Raw genomic sequence first — 18,146 nt, forward strand, 5'->3', positions numbered from 1 at the left:
TTAAACAGCCAACTTCAATTTTTTCTGTTTCATGGCCAACTAATGTTTTTTTCGCTATGATTTGTTTTTTTTTGCATGTTTTGGCCATTTATCATGACTTAAGATACCAAGTGTTATATATCATTTTAATCGGAAAAAATAGCGCAATTTATTGGTATGAAAAAATACAGGGTGTTCCATTTAAAAAAATGCAAGTTTGGGTCATATATCTTAAATAATGCCTTTAATAAAATTTTTGACTACGCCTCTGAATTTTATTTAAAATTATCTATCCATAGCAGTTTTTACTTTTTTTTATAACTTATATGGTTCGTGAGATAGAGCAAGTCATCAAAAAGTGAAAATTTTCAATTTCACCCTGTATCTCAGAAACAAAAAAAGGTATCTCAATTCTGTTTGCGGCAATAAAAGTTTTACAAAAAAGTGACACAGGTTCGCGAAAACCGCACATCTCTATCTTTAAAAATAACAGAAATAACCTGCAAATACAACCAAATTGGGACACAGTGTACATGTAATGTAATAAAGTGTCAGTTTCAAAATAAGTTAAACTCATTTCTACGGTTTTACTGATGCAGAAATTTTGAGCTGTGTAAGCGGGTGAACCTTAAATGCAAAATGTTTACGCAGATTTTGTATTGAAGTATACAATATATATATCGATTATAGTTTATTTAGAGTTAATTAATTATTTGGAAAAATTTTTTGGTTTGTTTATTATTATTAAGGAGATACATACTATAGTATCTACGTTACATGGTACATGTATTTTTTTTGAGGAAGATAATTTTTAGTTTCTTTTTTTATTTTGCAGTTTTTACAAAAATACTTGCATTTATTTGCATTTTGATTTATTTTTTAAAGCTACGACATTATGGCAGTAGAAATTTTAAATACTAGGTGAATGCGCGCGGCGTTGCCCGCGTGGAATTTGAAAATAAAAGAAAAGTTTCTTTAAAGTAAAATTAGTAAAGGACTTCTTTGTAAACAACATTTTTTGTTTTGCCTTCTTCAACAAATTCAATTCTTCATCAAATTTAACAGACAAGTTTACCAAAAAACCTAATAATTCTGACACAAGAAGGCAAAACAGAAAATGTTGTTTACAAAGAAGTCCTTCAGTAGAACTTGTCTTTTATTTTCAATAATAGTTAAAATAAAGAAAAAACATAACTAAATATAATATTAGTCAAAATGTAATTGTATAGAAATACTAACGATAAATTGTTATTCATTAATCACGGATGATTTTATTACTTTATTATAATTAACATAATAAAGTTATTACAATATTATTAATATACTTAAAAAAATATATCTTTTTAATAATTTTAGTGTAATTAATGTATTTTCAATATAGGAATGAACAGAATTTGAGACATATCCAAATGTGCTGTTAACCCGCATATTAAAAGGCCTTATTAGAGCGCGAATGTATTGACATTTTGCTGTATCTGTTGACATTTGACTTGACATTTTTTGAAGCACTAGTGCGTATAGTTTTTTTATAACTAGTGCGTAAAATAATTTCGTATTTCTAATTTTTTTTTAATGTTTTTTTCGGTAGTAGGAAAAATTGTGTATATTACACGTGTGTAAAATCACCTTTTTTTATTCATGGAAATTGTCGACAAACTTTCCATTCATAAAAAAGGATCATTCTATACACTTGTTACATAAGCAACTATTTTCATTTCTGCTTAAATATAAAATTCTAACTAAGCGCCACTTTGAAGTGGAAAAAGCACAAATTATGCATCTATAATTTCGCATTTAATTTATAATCTTAACATCAGTAAACAATACTCCACAGCAACAATTTTCTCTGACTTTTCAAAAACTTTCGATTGTATAAATCAATATTTTAATTTTACATAGATCATTTTTACTTGTAAAAACGCTCGAGCCTCGTCCACTTTACAAGCCAAGAATTACCTTAAGTCTGATGACGTCAGCTCCTACACAACTCACAATTTAAATTCTCGATTCACTTAATTAAAATATTCTTTGTTTATTAAAATTATCTATATATATATTATATATTTAACCTGAAAACTAGCATAATTTAAATGCAAGATGCCGCATTTATGAGTGACGAAAAAACACGAATTTAGTGAAGATTCAAAGATTATTGATTATATTAATACGGAGTATCAATTGACAAATATTTAATGTTCAATTTCGCTCACGAAATGTTTGCCAATGACAACAGGAAAACAGTTGATGACCTTCGAGTTTCCTTATAGTAAGCATTTTTACGCATTACTTTCCAATCCGTAGCGCAATTCTATAAAATACATCATATAATATCATAATAGAAATAATAACTATTGCACAATGAACAAATCAATACTGTCACAACTGAATAAATAATGTGAAAATGTTTTATAATGACACCAAATTAGTAGGAAACGATATACAACATATTGAAATTAGAAAGTAACTTAATTTGCAATATATTTAGCATAAATAATGCACGGATTGAGACTCTGCAAATGATCTTTGCGTATTGAATGTAAGTGAAGAACACTTAAATTTACCAAGTAAGGGTATTTTCACTTGGTATTTTCAAAAAATTGGTGCTTATAACAAGTTATGTTTTCTGTCACGTTAATAACGTTTTAAAAAACTTTTATTTTGACAAGCCGCGATACAGTGTACTCTAAGCAAGAACGAAGATTACCTTAACTTAATATTACAAGTGATTATATAGACTAAATAATGCAAATAAAGCATGAAATACAATATAACTGAGTAAGCATATACATAAGCAAATATTATATATAGGGTGGCATAATTGTGTACATAACTCCTCCCGCCTAAGCCGAAAACAACAGGGATGGTGTGTTGTTTTTCGAGGTACCAGGGGTAGCATCTTTTTCTTCAGCTTCTTCTTTGTCTTGAAGTTCTAGTTCCTCTTCAGTAGACCTTTTCTTTTGGATAAGTGTGTAGATAGCGAAGACTATACAGCATATGGCTAGTATGGTTCCAAGAGTTATACTAAAACTCCAGGCTGCAGGGTGAATTCTTTCTTCTTCTTCTGGAAGGGGTTTCAAGATATTGGAGCGTTCTGCTAACGATCTGATGTGGTTGAAGTCGATTGAATCTAGTTGGATTGTTTCCTCTGGCAGCTGCATTTCCAAGTCATTAAATGTTACATCCGGTAGATGAAAAGGGTTGGATCTCAGGATATCCTCTTGATTCCAGAATTGTGATCCTAGCAAGCTTATACCGCATTTATATGGTATTTCTATTAAACTAGGTGTATCAATAAAGAATATTTGCTTGTTTTGGCACGTTTGTTGTGCTTTTATTTTGGTGCTAGCAGGAATAGCTAGAACATATTGCTGATTTATGGGATGGATAATAGGGGTAGTGACGTTAACTTTAAGCAGCTTGCAGTTTAGATTTTCTGCTTTTCTTATGAGGGACGTAGTACAGTCATCCACTTGGGGTCCTAGGGCATTTTGACAGACGTATAGGTCTTCAATCAATGGGCAGGCCTCTTCTTGATATTGGTGTAGATCAGTGCCAATTATAAGGTAAGGAAGTTTGGGAATTATAATGGTTTGGTTTGTTGGAATAGCAAACAAGTGGAAAAGTTCGAAAGTTTCTTTTATAAATATAGGGAAATGAATAGCAAAAATTATTTTATCATTTGAAAAACTTACTTGAAGTCCTGTTAATTGATAATAATAATTTAAGTCGCTAAATGATATTAGTCTTTCCTCACCATAAAGGGTAGTTAGATTCAAAATTATTTGTTCTAATTGGATAGCTGAAACTACGGTACTATGTAAGGTATTGAGTTTAGCAAACATTATCGCATCTTCTAAATTATCTAGGAAAGTAATAAAACTCTGGCAATTTATAATTAATTGACTTATAGTATTTTGAAGTTTTAAATATATAGAAAGATCATTAATTGTTTTATTCATTTGCTTTTTGAAAAGGTCAACATGATTTTTTAAAGAGTTCTGATTTTTACTTAAAGTATGTATGGTGTTATTGTAACTGTTAATTAAATCTTTTGTTAATGACATTTGCATATTTATTTCTTTTTTATATGTATTTTGACTATAGCGTAATTCTTCAATTGCTTTGTCATATCTTTCTCCATCATCGGAGTCTAATGTACCAAAAAGCCATTTTGACGTTTTACCTAATATATTTACTAAGCCTCGTTTTTCACGGCTATGTGGTTTAATGTTATTAAGTTTAGTTTTGATTTCATTAATAAAGTAGCTAGCATGTTTAAGCATATCTAATGTGTTAATATGATGTAAAAGCAAAGCGTTAATAATATTTGTTTCATTACAAGCAGCAATTAAAATTCTAAAGTTATCTTCAAGTTTAGTAAGCTCTATAACTAATGGTTTAATTTCTACATAATGGAGGAAAGTATGCTTACTTTCAATAATTCTCGCATTTCCTAAATGAAATGGGAATAAAGGGGATTTGATTGGGGTTATGATAGGATTAGTCGCTATCACTGTTGTCGATAATACTTGTAGGAGAACTGCGAAGCTCTTCTGAAGTGTCAGGAGGTTCATTATTTCTAGGGAAAAGAAAGTGTTTTTTAGGTTTTTGTATCATAGATTTATGTACAACTTTCTTGTTTTTAGTAATGATTTTATTACCGATATTTTCTTGAACGTATTCTATTTTCTTACGCGCTTTATCTTTAGTTCTCGAAGCGGATTTATCTGTTACATAGATTTTTGATCCTGATGGGATATCTATAGGGGCTTCTCTATTTTTATTCTGTTTTTCATTTAAACGTAATTTAGTATTAAGAGATTGATTATAGATTTCGTCATAGATAATTTTCAATCGGTCTTTACGATCATTAACATATTTATTTAATATGATCTCATCTGTAAGGTCAAAAGGGTCTAAAGCAGGGTTAAATAGATCTGGTAATTGATCTAAATCATCTAAAGTAGCGTTTTCATTTGCAATGTATTGATCAATTTCTTCAGTGATGTCTCCAGGGCTTCCAAGTATAGAATCATTTTCCATCATGTTAATCTCTATTCTGGATAGAGCATCAGCATTTGTATTCTGGGTTCCTTTTTTGTATTGGACTTCATAGTCGAATTCTTCCAATTTTAGTCTCCATCGTACCAATCTAGAGTTTGGCTCTTTTAGGTTGAAGAGGTATTGCAGGGGTTTATGGTCTGTGACGATTATAAATTTTCTGCCAAATAGATAAGGTCTGAAATGTTTTGTAGCCCATACTATGGCTAAAAGTTCCTTTTCTATGGTCGAATAATTACATTCAGCTTGGTTTAACGTTCTAGATGCGTATGCAATTGGAAGATCTTGTCCTATTTTTCCTTGACTTAATATGGCTCCTATTGCTATATTTGAGGCATCTGTGGTTAAAACGAAGGGTTTTCTAAAGTCTGGGTATTGTAGTATAGGATCGTTACATAGCAAATTTTTACATGTTTCAAAGGCTTGTATGTATTCAGGGGTGTGTTTTATTACTGCTCCTTTCTTTAGGCATTTCGTGAATGGTTTTGTTAATTTTGCAAATCCGTTTATAAAGCGTCTGTAGTAACCTAAGAGTCCTAGGAATGATTTTATTTCCTTTGGTGTTCTCGGGATCGGGAATTTCTGGATCGCTTCTATTTTTCTAGGGTTCGGCTTAACTCCGTCTTTTGTTATCACATGTCCCAGGAATTCAACTTCTGTTCTTAGGAATTCAGATTTATCAAGTTGAATTTTCAATCTTGCTGTTCGTAATCTTTGGAAAACATGGTGCAAGTTTTTTATGTGCTCTTCTAGGCTTGCTGAAAAGACAATAATGTCATCCATGTAGACTAAACAGGTTTTTCCTTGAATATCTTTCAGTACATTGTCCATGATTCTCTGAAAGGTGGCTGGTGCGTTTTTTAATCCGAATGGCATTCTTACGTATTCATAATGGCCATTTTCCACTGTGAACGCTGTTTTCTCAATAGAGTTTGGTGCCATTTCTATTTGGTGGAATCCTGATGATAAATCAATTGTGGAAAAGTATGTACACCTTCCTAGTTTGTCTAGTATATCATTGATGTTTGGCAGAGGGTATCTGTCGTCAATTGTTTTAGAGTTGACTCCTCTGTAGTCATTGACAATTCGCCATTTTTGTTTTCCACTTGCGTCAGGTTTTTTACTTACTATCCATATTGGACTACTCCATGGACTTTGGCTAGGTCTTATAATTCCATCTTTCAGCATTTTGTTGATTTGCTTTTGGACTTCTTCCTTGTGTATGAAAGGGTATCTGTATGATTTTGAGTGTATTGGGATTTCATCATGTGTTTTAATTTCGTGTTTGATTTTGTTTGTAAATGATAGTTTTTCAGTTTCTTTATGAAAAATGTCTGAGAATTCTCTGATTAATTTAAAAACTTTTGACTTTTCCTCTTTATTAAGATGATCATGTCTTATAAATTGGGTAATATCGAGATTCTTATTAGATGTAGTGTAATTATTATGGGATATTTCTGGGTTTGAATTAATTAAATTGTCTAGGTGAAAAAATTCAAAATTATCTTTATGATAATCTGGTAAAATCTTACAGTCAATTGGACTCGTTAATTCAACAGTAATATTTTCATCTGTGTTATTCTGAATATCAACACGTGCAAAACCATTTTCTGCTGTGCAGAGCGTTTCTGGTATATATAAAGAGTCATTTATTGTTCCTTCAGGTATAATTATGTCAATAGTATCATATGTTGTCACGGGTACCTTTGTGCTTAGAATTTCGTGGGCGTTGACCGTGATTTTAAATGTTGAGTCAGGCTCGCGATATCTGAATGACAAGGTCGTAATACCGTCTGACTTTATCAGCCTTTTATGATATAGGTCAATGTTAAACATAAATTTAGTTAATTCTCGAAGGCCTAAAATACCGTCATAATAGTTATGAAAATCATAGAGTATAAAATCGATCGAATCGTTTGTTTGCAATTCTGCAAAAGCTGGAATATTGGCTTTGTAGAGAACTTCTTTTTCTCCAACTCCGGTTTTTAATATAGATGAAAATTGATAGATTTTGTCAGGAAAATATTTTTCAGCTATGGAGGGTCGTAATATTGATGGATAACAGCCAGTATCTATTAACAGTTTAATTGGTGGGTTTTGAATTTCGATATAAGGGAGGCTATTAGTGACTTGTGTATTTACTTCATATGTTATGTTAGGGTTTTCGAAGGGTTGGTAATAGGAAAATTTTCATTTTCTATTTGTTGGTCTGGAATAGGGAATGTATTCTCATCATAAGAATATTCTGGTTCATATTCAAAATCGTTGTAATCTGTTGATGTACAGGGGTCATTTCTATTTGTATGGTAAGAATTTAACTGATAAGGATTTTCAGTATTATTTCCATAATAATCATCATTATCTTCACTGGGGTGGTAATTGGTTGTGACATTTTCTTCTAGATTTTTATTTTCCATTTGGAAAAGTTCTTGCGAAATGAAATTTCTTGGGCCAGATGGCTTAAAATGATTATTGGGGTGAATGTTAGAATTTTTTGGCATTGTATAAGATGTTCTGGTTGACATTGGCTCAGGTTTATCAAGGGGTGTTCGACCTGTGGGTTTGAAAACATTCTTTGGGGTACCGAAAACTTGTCGATTGGTTGGAAGAGGTCTCTGAGGCATTGGCCTAGGTTGTATTGGAACTGGACCTCGTGGGAAATTTGAATTTTGATTGAAATTCTGATAACTAGGTGGAATAAAATTCTGTCTATAGTTATGTTGTTGATAAAAGTTATTATTTGGGGTTCTAAAATTATTTTGATTTGGATATTGTATATTATTATTATGATTTTTGTGTTGCGAGTTATTCTGTGAATATGCTGGTGGTTTGTGCATTAATGTTGGTTGTTTGTTATGGTTAATCGGTATAAATGGTTTGTATAAATTTTGTGTATAATGGAAGTTTTCTTCCTCTGATATCATTGTCATTGCGGTTTCTATGCAATCGGGGTTTTTTAATCGGATAATACTTTGTAAGGGGTTGTTTAATCCTCTTATAAATGTTCTTAAACATATAGTATCGTATTGTCTAAGATGAATAAGTTTTGTTTCAGCTGTCATAATATTATCATCAAAACTATTAATTTTTTGAGCTAAAGCACTACGCAATACTTGTAGTCTTTTTGCAAAATCTAACGGTTGTTCATTCTTATTTGGGATAGCTACAAACAAATCTTGTTCAAGGCATTCTATACTACGCTTATCGCCAAAACAATCTAATAAAGCAGTTCTAATATGTGCCCAGGATAATAATTCCATACGGCAACCTACTAATATTAGTGCACGGTCAATTAATTTCATTCTAATAGTTCTAATAAGGTAATTTTTTAAAATAGGATCTTCTTGGTTATCATATGTTTCAAATAGAAAATCTGCGGCAGAAATGAAATTGTTAAGAGTATTAGAATCACCATTGTAAGGGTGAATTGTATCAACATACATTTTTAGAAGAGTGTAATTTATAGAATTTGATCGTGTAGTAGTCATTGTATTAGTTAACTCGGACTGTTCAGTGATTGTTTCTAAATGCGAATTTTGTTGTTGTAATTTGAGAGTTCTGAAAAATTCTTCAGCTAATGCGTCAACGTTTGGTTCACTCATAGAGTAAAAATAAAAATAATGTTATTAATTAAATAACATAAACTCAATTCTAAAATTAATTTTACTACTAAATTATTTGAATCTTTCTTCCTTTACGATAAAGAGAGAGTATATTCCAATAGGATTTGCTCAAAAGAAAGTTCAATGGTAATTTCAATAATGTTCAATTGGTAAAGATAAATTCAAAATAAGTTTTTCAAATATATGTTTCAATAAAATTTTTTTAAAAATAACAATAATCTTAAAACTAACTTTCCACTCGCTCAATCCAAAGTAAGGGAAAGGGGTAACTTAAGACTAACTTTCCACTCGCTCAATCCAAAGTAAGGGAAAGGGTTTGAAAGGAAATTGGCACTTACCTTTTTCCAATCAGATGAATCCCCGTGTTGCTAAGGTGCTGTGGTCGTGCTGCCAAATGGTGTTTCCACTGATCTCTCGTCTCAGAGCGATTCTGATAAGGTTTGATCTCAGCTTCCACGTTCGTATCAGGACCGAAGAGTTAGTTATGTTTTCTGTCACGTTAATAACGTTTTAAAAAACTTTTATTTTGACAAGCCGCGATACAGTGTACTCTAAGCAAGAACGAAGATTACCTTAACTTAATATTACAAGTGATTATATAGACTAAATAATGCAAATAAAGCATGAAATACAATATAACTGAGTAAGCATATACATAAGCAAATATTATATATAGGGTGGCATAATTGTGTACATAACTCCTCCCGCCTAAGCCGAAAACAACAGGGATGGTGTGTTGTTTTTCGAGGTACCAGGGGTAGCATCTTTTTCTTCAGCTTCTTCTTTGTCTTGAAGTTCTAGTTCCTCTTCAGTAGACCTTTTCTTTTGGATAAGTGTGTAGATAGTGAAGACTATACAGCATATGGCTAGTATGGTTCCAAGAGTTATACTAAAACTCCAGGCTGCAGGGTGAATTCTTTCTTCTTCTTCTGGAAGGGGTTTCAAGATATTGGAGCGTTCTGCTAACGATCTGATGTGGTTGAAGTCGATTGAATCTAGTTGGATTGTTTCCTCTGGCAGCTGCATTTCCAAGTCATTAAATGTAACATCCGGTAGATGAAAAGGGTTGGATCTCAGGATATCCTCTTGATTCCAGAATTGTGATCCTAGCAAGCTTATACCGCATTTATATGGTATTTCTATTAAACTAGGTGTATCAATAAAGAATATTTGCTTGTTTTGGCACGTTTGTTGTGCTTTTATTTTGGTGCTAGCAGGAATAGCTAGAACATATTGCTGATTTATGGGATGGATAATAGGGGTAGTGACGTTAACTTTAAGCAGCTTGCAGTTTAGATTTTCTGCTTTTCTTATGAGGGACGTAGTACAGTCATCCACTTGGGGTCCTAGGGCATTTTGACAGACGTATAGGTCTTCAATCAATGGGCAGGCCTCTTCTTGATATTGGTGTAGATCAGTGCCAATTATAAGGTAAGGAAGTTTGGGAATTATAATGGTTTGGTTTGTTGGAATAGCAAACAAGTGGAAAAGTTCGAAAGTTTCTTTTATAAATATAGGGAAATGAATAGCAAAAATTATTTTATCATTTGAAAAACTTACTTGAAGTCCTGTTAATTGATAATAATAATTTAAGTCGCTAAATGATATTAGTCTTTCCTCACCATAAAGGGTAGTTAGATTCAAAATTATTTGTTCTAATTGGATAGCTGAAACTACGGTACTATGTAAGGTATTGAGTTTAGCAAACATTATCGCATCTTCTAAATTATCTAGGAAAGTAATAAAACTCTGGCAATTTATAATTAATTGACTTATAGTATTTTGAAGTTTTAAATATATAGAAAGATCATTAATTGTTTTATTCATTTGCTTTTTGAAAAGGTCAACATGATTTTTTAAAGAGTTCTGATTTTTACTTAAAGTATGTATGGTGTTATTGTAACTGTTAATTAAATCTTTTGTTAATGACATTTGCATATTTATTTCTTTTTTATATGTATTTTGACTATAGCGTAATTCTTCAATTGCTTTGTCATATCTTTCTCCATCATCGGAGTCTAATGTACCAAAAAGCCATTTTGACGTTTTACCTAATATATTTACTAAGCCTCGTTTTTCACGGCTATGTGGTTTAATGTTATTAAGTTTAGTTTTGATTTCATTAATAAAGTAGCTAGCATGTTTAAGCATATCTAATGTGTTAATATGATGTAAAAGCAAAGCGTTAATAATATTTGTTTCATTACAAGCAGCAATTAAAATTCTAAAGTTATCTTCAAGTTTAGTAAGCTCTATAACTAATGGTTTAATTTCTACATAATGGAGGAAAGTATGCTTACTTTCAATAATTCTCGCATTTCCTAAATGAAATGGGAATAAAGGGGATTTGATTGGGGTTATGATAGGATTAGTCGCTATCACTGTTGTCGATAATACTTGTAGGAGAACTGCGAAGCTCTTCTGAAGTGTCAGGAGGTTCATTATTTCTAGGGAAAAGAAAGTGTTTTTTAGGTTTTTGTATCATAGATTTATGTACAACTTTCTTGTTTTTAGTAATGATTTTATTACCGATATTTTCTTGAACGTATTCTATTTTCTTACGCGCTTTATCTTTAGTTCTCGAAGCGGATTTATCTGTTACATAGATTTTTGATCCTGATGGGATATCTATAGGGGCTTCTCTATTTTTATTCTGTTTTTCATTTAAACGTAATTTAGTATTAAGAGATTGATTATAGATTTCGTCATAGATAATTTTCAATCGGTCTTTACGATCATTAACATATTTATTTAATATGATCTCATCTGTAAGGTCAAAAGGGTCTAAAGCGTTTGGACGTCCATTTAAGACATCAAAGGGTTTTTGTTTAGTAACACTATGTACAGAGAGGTTGTAACCTGTAATCGCGTAAATCATTAGTTGTTTCATTGTCGCATTTGGGAATTTAAGTTTTAAAACTCTAATGTGATCAATTAAGGTTGAATGGACTCTTTCAATAGGACTATTGCTATTTGAATTTCCGGTAGTAGTGAAATGAATTTTTATTTTGTGAAGTTTACAAAAATCAGTTAATAGGGAAGTTTTAAATTCTGTGCCATTATCACAGGTAATCTGATGAGGTAGTCCATGATGACTTATAAAAATTGCTAAATTATCTAGAACTGTAATTGCGTTGCAACTAGGTTCTAAGGGGTAAGCTTGGGCGTAACGTGAAAAAACATCTATTATTGTTAGGAATTTTACGTTAGAAATTTGGAAAGTGTCCATGTGGATGGATTCTAGAGGTTCTCGAGGTGTAGGTGTTAATGAAAATTCTATTTTTGGAGGATGGCGGTCATACTTGGCTTGTTGACATATGTCACAATTGTTTATATACTGGGTGAGGTCTAATTTCATATTGGGCCAGTAATATAATTTTTTCAGTGACATCATACATTCATTAATACCTCGGTGGCAAGTTTTCTCGTGATGGTTCTTTATTAAATTCATTTGCATTTCTACATTTACTATATCGTTTAAGAATGTATTGGAGATTACTAATTTGTAAGAGTTATGTTTAAATTTTTTGGATAAGATTACTCCTATTTTATTTCCTAAATTGTCAATTTCAGATTGTTGTATATACATGCAGTGTACAACTTTAGGATCGATATATTCTCGGAAAAAGTATACGATTTCGTTTACATAGTTGCTAGTCAAAGTTAAGTGATATCTAATTTTGTTCTCAAAATGTTTTGTTTTAAAGGCACAATATTGTTTATTTGTATTGTGAGTAATTAGAACTTGATGGTTGTAGGTATTTAAACAATTTTCTGTTATAGGTATATTTAATATTGGGTCATCTATTGCTGAGTGAATTGTATCTCCATTTTGTGGACGTTGGTCACGAGGGGGTAATATTTGTATATCAGAAAGAATTTTGATTTTATTCGATTTTGGTTCTAGGTCTAAAGCAGGGTTAAATAGATCTGGTAATTGATCTAAATCATCTAAAGTAGCGTTTTCATTTGCAATGTATTGATCAATTTCTTCAGTGATGTCTCCAGGGCTTCCAAGTATAGAATCATTTTCCATCATGTTAATCTCTATTCTGGATAGAGCATCAGCATTTGTATTCTGGGTTCCTTTTTTGTATTGGACTTCATAGTCGAATTCTTCCAATTTTAGTCTCCATCGTACCAATCTAGAGTTTGGCTCTTTTAGGTTGAAGAGGTATTGCAGGGGTTTATGGTCTGTGACGATTATAAATTTTCTGCCAAATAGATAAGGTCTGAAATGTTTTGTAGCCCATACTATGGCTAAAAGTTCCTTTTCTATGGTCGAATAATTACATTCAGCTTGGTTTAACGTTCTAGATGCGTATGCAATTGGAAGATCTTGTCCTATTTTTCCTTGACTTAATATGGCTCCTATTGCTATATTTGAGGCATCTGTGGTTAAAACGAAGGGTTTTCTAAAGTCTGGGTATTGTAGTATAGGATCGTTACATAGCAAATTTTTACATGTTTCAAAGGCTTGTATGTATTCAGGGGTGTGTTTTATTACTGCTCCTTTCTTTAGGCATTTCGTGAATGGTTTTGTTAATTTTGCAAATCCGTTTATAAAGCGTCTGTAGTAACCTAAGAGTCCTAGGAATGATTTTATTTCCTTTGGTGTTCTCGGGATCGGGAATTTCTGGATCGCTTCTATTTTTCTAGGGTTCGGCTTAACTCCGTCTTTTGTTATCACATGTCCCAGGAATTCAACTTCTGTTCTTAGGAATTCAGATTTATCAAGTTGAATTTTCAATCTTGCTGTTCGTAATCTTTGGAAAACATGGTGCAAGTTTTTTATGTGCTCTTCTAGGCTTGCTGAAAAGACAATAATGTCATCCATGTAGACTAAACAGGTTTTTCCTTGAATATCTTTCAGTACATTGTCCATGATTCTCTGAAAGGTGGCTGGTGCGTTTTTTAATCCGAATGGCATTCTTACGTATTCATAATGGCCATTTTCCACTGTGAACGCTGTTTTCTCAATAGAGTTTGGTGCCATTTCTATTTGGTGGAATCCTGATGATAAATCAATTGTGGAAAAGTATGTACACCTTCCTAGTTTGTCTAGTATATCATTGATGTTTGGCAGAGGTTTGTCGTCAATTGTTTTAGAGTTGACTCCTCTGTAGTCATTGACAATTCGCCATTTTTGTTTTCCACTTGCGTCAGGTTTTTTACTTACTATCCATATTGGACTACTCCATGGACTTTGGCTAGGTCTTATAATTCCATCTTTCAGCATTTTGTTGATTTGCTTTTGGACTTCTTCCTTGTGTATGAAAGGGTATCTGTATGATTTTGAGTGTATTGGGATTTCATCATGTGTTTTAATTTCGTGTTTGATTTTGTTTGTAAATGATAGTTTTTCAGTTTCTTTATGAAAAATGTCTGAGAATTCTCTGATTAATTTAAAAACTTTTGACTTTTCCTCTTTATTAAGATGATCATGTCTTATAAATTGGGTAATATCGAGATTCTTATTAGATGTAGTGTAATTATTATGGGATATTTCTGGGTTTGAATTAATTAAATTGTCTAGGTGAAAAAATTCAAAATTATCTTTATGATAATCTGGTAAAATCTTACAGTCAATTGGACTCGTTAATTCAACAGTAATATTTTCATCTGTGTTATTCTGAATATCAACACGTGCAAAACCATTTTCTGCTGTGCAGAGCGTTTCTGGTATATATAAAGAGTCATTTATTGTTCCTTCAGGTATAATTATGTCAATAGTATCATATGTTGTCACGGGTACCTTTGTGCTTAGAATTTCGTGGGCGTTGACCGTGATTTTAAATGTTGAGTCAGGCTCGCGATATCTGAATGACAAGGTCGTAATACCGTCTGACTTTATCAGCCTTTTATGATATAGGTCAATGTTAAACATAAATTTAGTTAATTCTCGAAGGCCTAAAATACCGTCATAATAGTTATGAAAATCATAGAGTATAAAATCAATCGAATCGTTTGTTTGCAATTCTGCAAAAGCTGGAATATTGGCTTTGTAGAGAACTTCTTTTTCTCCAACTCCGGTTTTTAATATAGATGAAAATTGATAGATTTTGTCAGGAAAATATTTTTCAGCTATGGAGGGTCGTAATATTGATGGATAACAGCCAGTATCTATTAACAGTTTAATTGGTGGGTTTTGAATTTCAATATAAGGGAGGCTATTTGTGACTTGTGTATTTACTTCATATGTTATGTTAGGGTTTTCGAAGGGTTGGTAATAGGAAAATTTTCATTTTCTATTTGTTGGTCTGGAATAGGGAATGTATTCTCATCATAAGAATATTCTGGTTCATATTCAAAATCGTTGTAATCTGTTGATGTACAGGGGTCATTTCTATTTGTATGGTAAGAATTTAACTGATAAGGATTTTCAGTATTATTTCCATAATAATCATCATTATCTTCACTGGGGTGGTAATTGGTTGTGACATTTTCTTCTAGATTTTTATTTTCCATTTGGAAAAGTTCTTGCGAAATGAAATTTCTTGGGCCAGATGGCTTAAAATGATTATTGGGGTGAATGTTAGAATTTTTTGGCATTGTATAAGATGTTCTGGTTGACATTGGCTCAGGTTTATCAAGGGGTGTTCGACCTGTGGGTTTGAAAACATTCTTTGGGGTACCGAAAACTTGTCGATTGGTTGGAAGAGGTCTCTGAGGCATTGGCCTAGGTTGTATTGGAACTGGACCTCGTGGGAAATTTGAATTTTGATTGAAATTCTGATAACTAGGTGGAATAAAATTCTGTCTATAGTTATGTTGTTGATAAAAGTTATTATTTGGGGTTCTAAAATTATTTTGATTTGGATATTGTATATTATTATTATGATTTTTGTGTTGCGAGTTATTCTGTGAATATGCTGGTGGTTTGTGCATTAATGTTGGTTGTTTGTTATGGTTAATCGGTATAAATGGTTTGTATAAATTTTGTGTATAATGGAAGTTTTCTTCCTCTGATATCATTGTCATTGCGGTTTCTATGCAATCGGGGTTTTTTAATCGGATAATACTTTGTAAGGGGTTGTTTAATCCTCTTATAAATGTTCTTAAACATATAGTATCGTATTGTCTAAGATGAATAAGTTTTGTTTCAGCTGTCATAATATTATCATCAAAACTATTAATTTTTTGAGCTAAAGCACTACGCAATACTTGTAGTCTTTTTGCAAAATCTAACGGTTGTTCATTCTTATTTGGGATAGCTACAAACAAATCTTGTTCAAGGCATTCTATACTACGCTTATCGCCAAAACAATCTAATAAAGCAGTTCTAATATGTGCCCAGGATAATAATTCCATACGGCAACCTACTAATATTAGTGCACGGTCAATTAATTTCATTCTAATAGTTCTAATAAGGTAATTTTTTAAAATAGGATCTTCTTGGTTATCATATGTTTCAAATAGAAAATCTGCGGCAGAAATGAAATTGTTAAGAGTATTAGAATCACCATTGTAAGGGTGAATTGTATCAACATACATTTTTAGAAGAGTGTAATTTATAGAATTTGATCGTGTAGTAGTCATTGTATTAGTTAACTCGGACTGTTCAGTGATTGTTTCTAAATGCGAATTTTGTTGTTGTAATTTGAGAGTTCTGAAAAATTCTTCAGCTAATGCGTCAACGTTTGGTTCACTCATAGAGTAAAAATAAAAATAATGTTATTAATTAAATAACATAAACTCAATTCTAAAATTAATTTTACTACTAAATTATTTGAATCTTTCTTCCTTTACGATAAAGAGAGAGTATATTCCAATAGGATTTGCTCAAAAGAAAGTTCAATGGTAATTTCAATAATGTTCAATTGGTAAAGATAAATTCAAAATAAGTTTTTCAAATATATGTTTCAATAAAATTTTTTTAAAAATAACAATAATCTTAAAACTAACTTTCCACTCGCTCAATCCAAAGTAAGGGAAAGGGGTAACTTAAGACTAACTTTCCACTCGCTCAATCCAAAGTAAGGGAAAGGGTTTGAAAGGAAATTGGCACTTACCTTTTTCCAATCAGATGAATCCCCGTGTTGCTAAGGTGCTGTGGTCGTGCTGCCAAATGGTGTTTCCACTGATCTCTCGTCTCAGAGCGATTCTGATAAGGTTTGATCTCAGCTTCCACGTTCGTATCAGGACCGAAGAGTTAAAACTCACGTTTTTACGATTGATCGTCTCGATGACGTGCAAATCTCAATCGAAAACTGCCCTGATCCTACCGACTGCGCCAGTTATGTTTTCTGTCACGTTAATAACGTTTTAAAAAACTTTTATTTTGACAAGCCGCGATACAGTGTACTCTAAGCAAGAACGAAGATTACCTTAACTTAATATTACAAGTGATTATATAGACTAAATAATGCAAATAAAGCATGAAATACAATATAACTGAGTAAGCATATACATAAGCAAATATTATATATAGGGTGGCATAATTGTGTACATAACTAGTTAAAACTCACGTTTTTACGATTGATCGTCTCGATGACGTGCAAATCTCAATCGAAAACTGCCCTGATCCTACCGACTGCGCCAGTTATGTTTTCTGTCACGTTAATAACGTTTTAAAAAACTTTTATTTTGACAAGCCGCGATACAGTGTACTCTAAGCAAGAACGAAGATTACCTTAACTTAATATTACAAGTGATTATATAGACTAAATAATGCAAATAAAGCATGAAATACAATATAACTGAGTAAGCATATACATAAGCAAATATTATATATAGGGTGGCATAATTGTGTACATAACTAACACAATTCGCAGTTTTTTTTGGTGTACCGCTAGGAATATTGGTATTCACTCGGAATACATCCATTATTTTTTTTCCTCATTTATCACAATTTTTCTGGTTTTGAATATTTCCTCATACTCTTTTGACATCCTCTTGCTGGCCGCAATGATATTCTCTTCTTCTTTTTGTTCTTATGCTTCTTTGCAAATACCACAATCCATCGAAAAAACAACCTTTTCTTGCAAAATCTGCAAGTTTTTCGCAAAAAAAAGCTTCTAGAATCAGCTGTGTTCTGTTCGACATAGCCTCAAGTAGTCGCCTCCTAATACAAGCACGTTTTAATTATTTTTGTTTATTAGAATAGACATTTTGTATTTTTGCGGTCCTATTTAATACATTTTATTACTATATTTTATTAACACGGGAGTTTTAAATAAATATTTAAATTAAAGGTATATCTACTAATTTTTCAATTTATAGCTTTAGAGCTTGTACCCCAAGATAGGTACCACTTGGGTTTCTTTTCCGAGAAAATAAGATTAAACTAGAAAACATGACATTACAGTCTTTAAACTCTCCCAAAGAAAAATTATTATTTCAACATTAATATACTAAACTTGTAAGTAGAGTCTCATAGGACCGGAAGCAATGTTTAACGTATCGTCATAGAAAATCGTGTTTCCTTAATATAATAATCGTGTTGCTAAAAAGGGTGTTTTCTTAAAATTGCAAAAAAAAATA

The 18,146-nt window shown here is 31.8% G+C and overlaps 1 protein-coding gene across 3 annotated transcripts in view; it reads right to left on the bottom strand.

Annotated features, from left to right (window-relative positions):
* LOC126742539 (AP-1 complex subunit gamma-1) overlaps positions 1 to 18,146 on the bottom strand; it is a 135,469-nt gene that overhangs the window by 16,381 nt on the left and 100,942 nt on the right. The gene's annotated exons all lie outside the window — the stretch shown is intronic.

This window comes from Anthonomus grandis, chromosome 11 (genome assembly GCF_022605725.1).
Source record: "Anthonomus grandis grandis chromosome 11, icAntGran1.3, whole genome shotgun sequence".
NCBI lineage: Eukaryota > Metazoa > Arthropoda > Insecta > Coleoptera > Curculionidae > Anthonomus > Anthonomus grandis.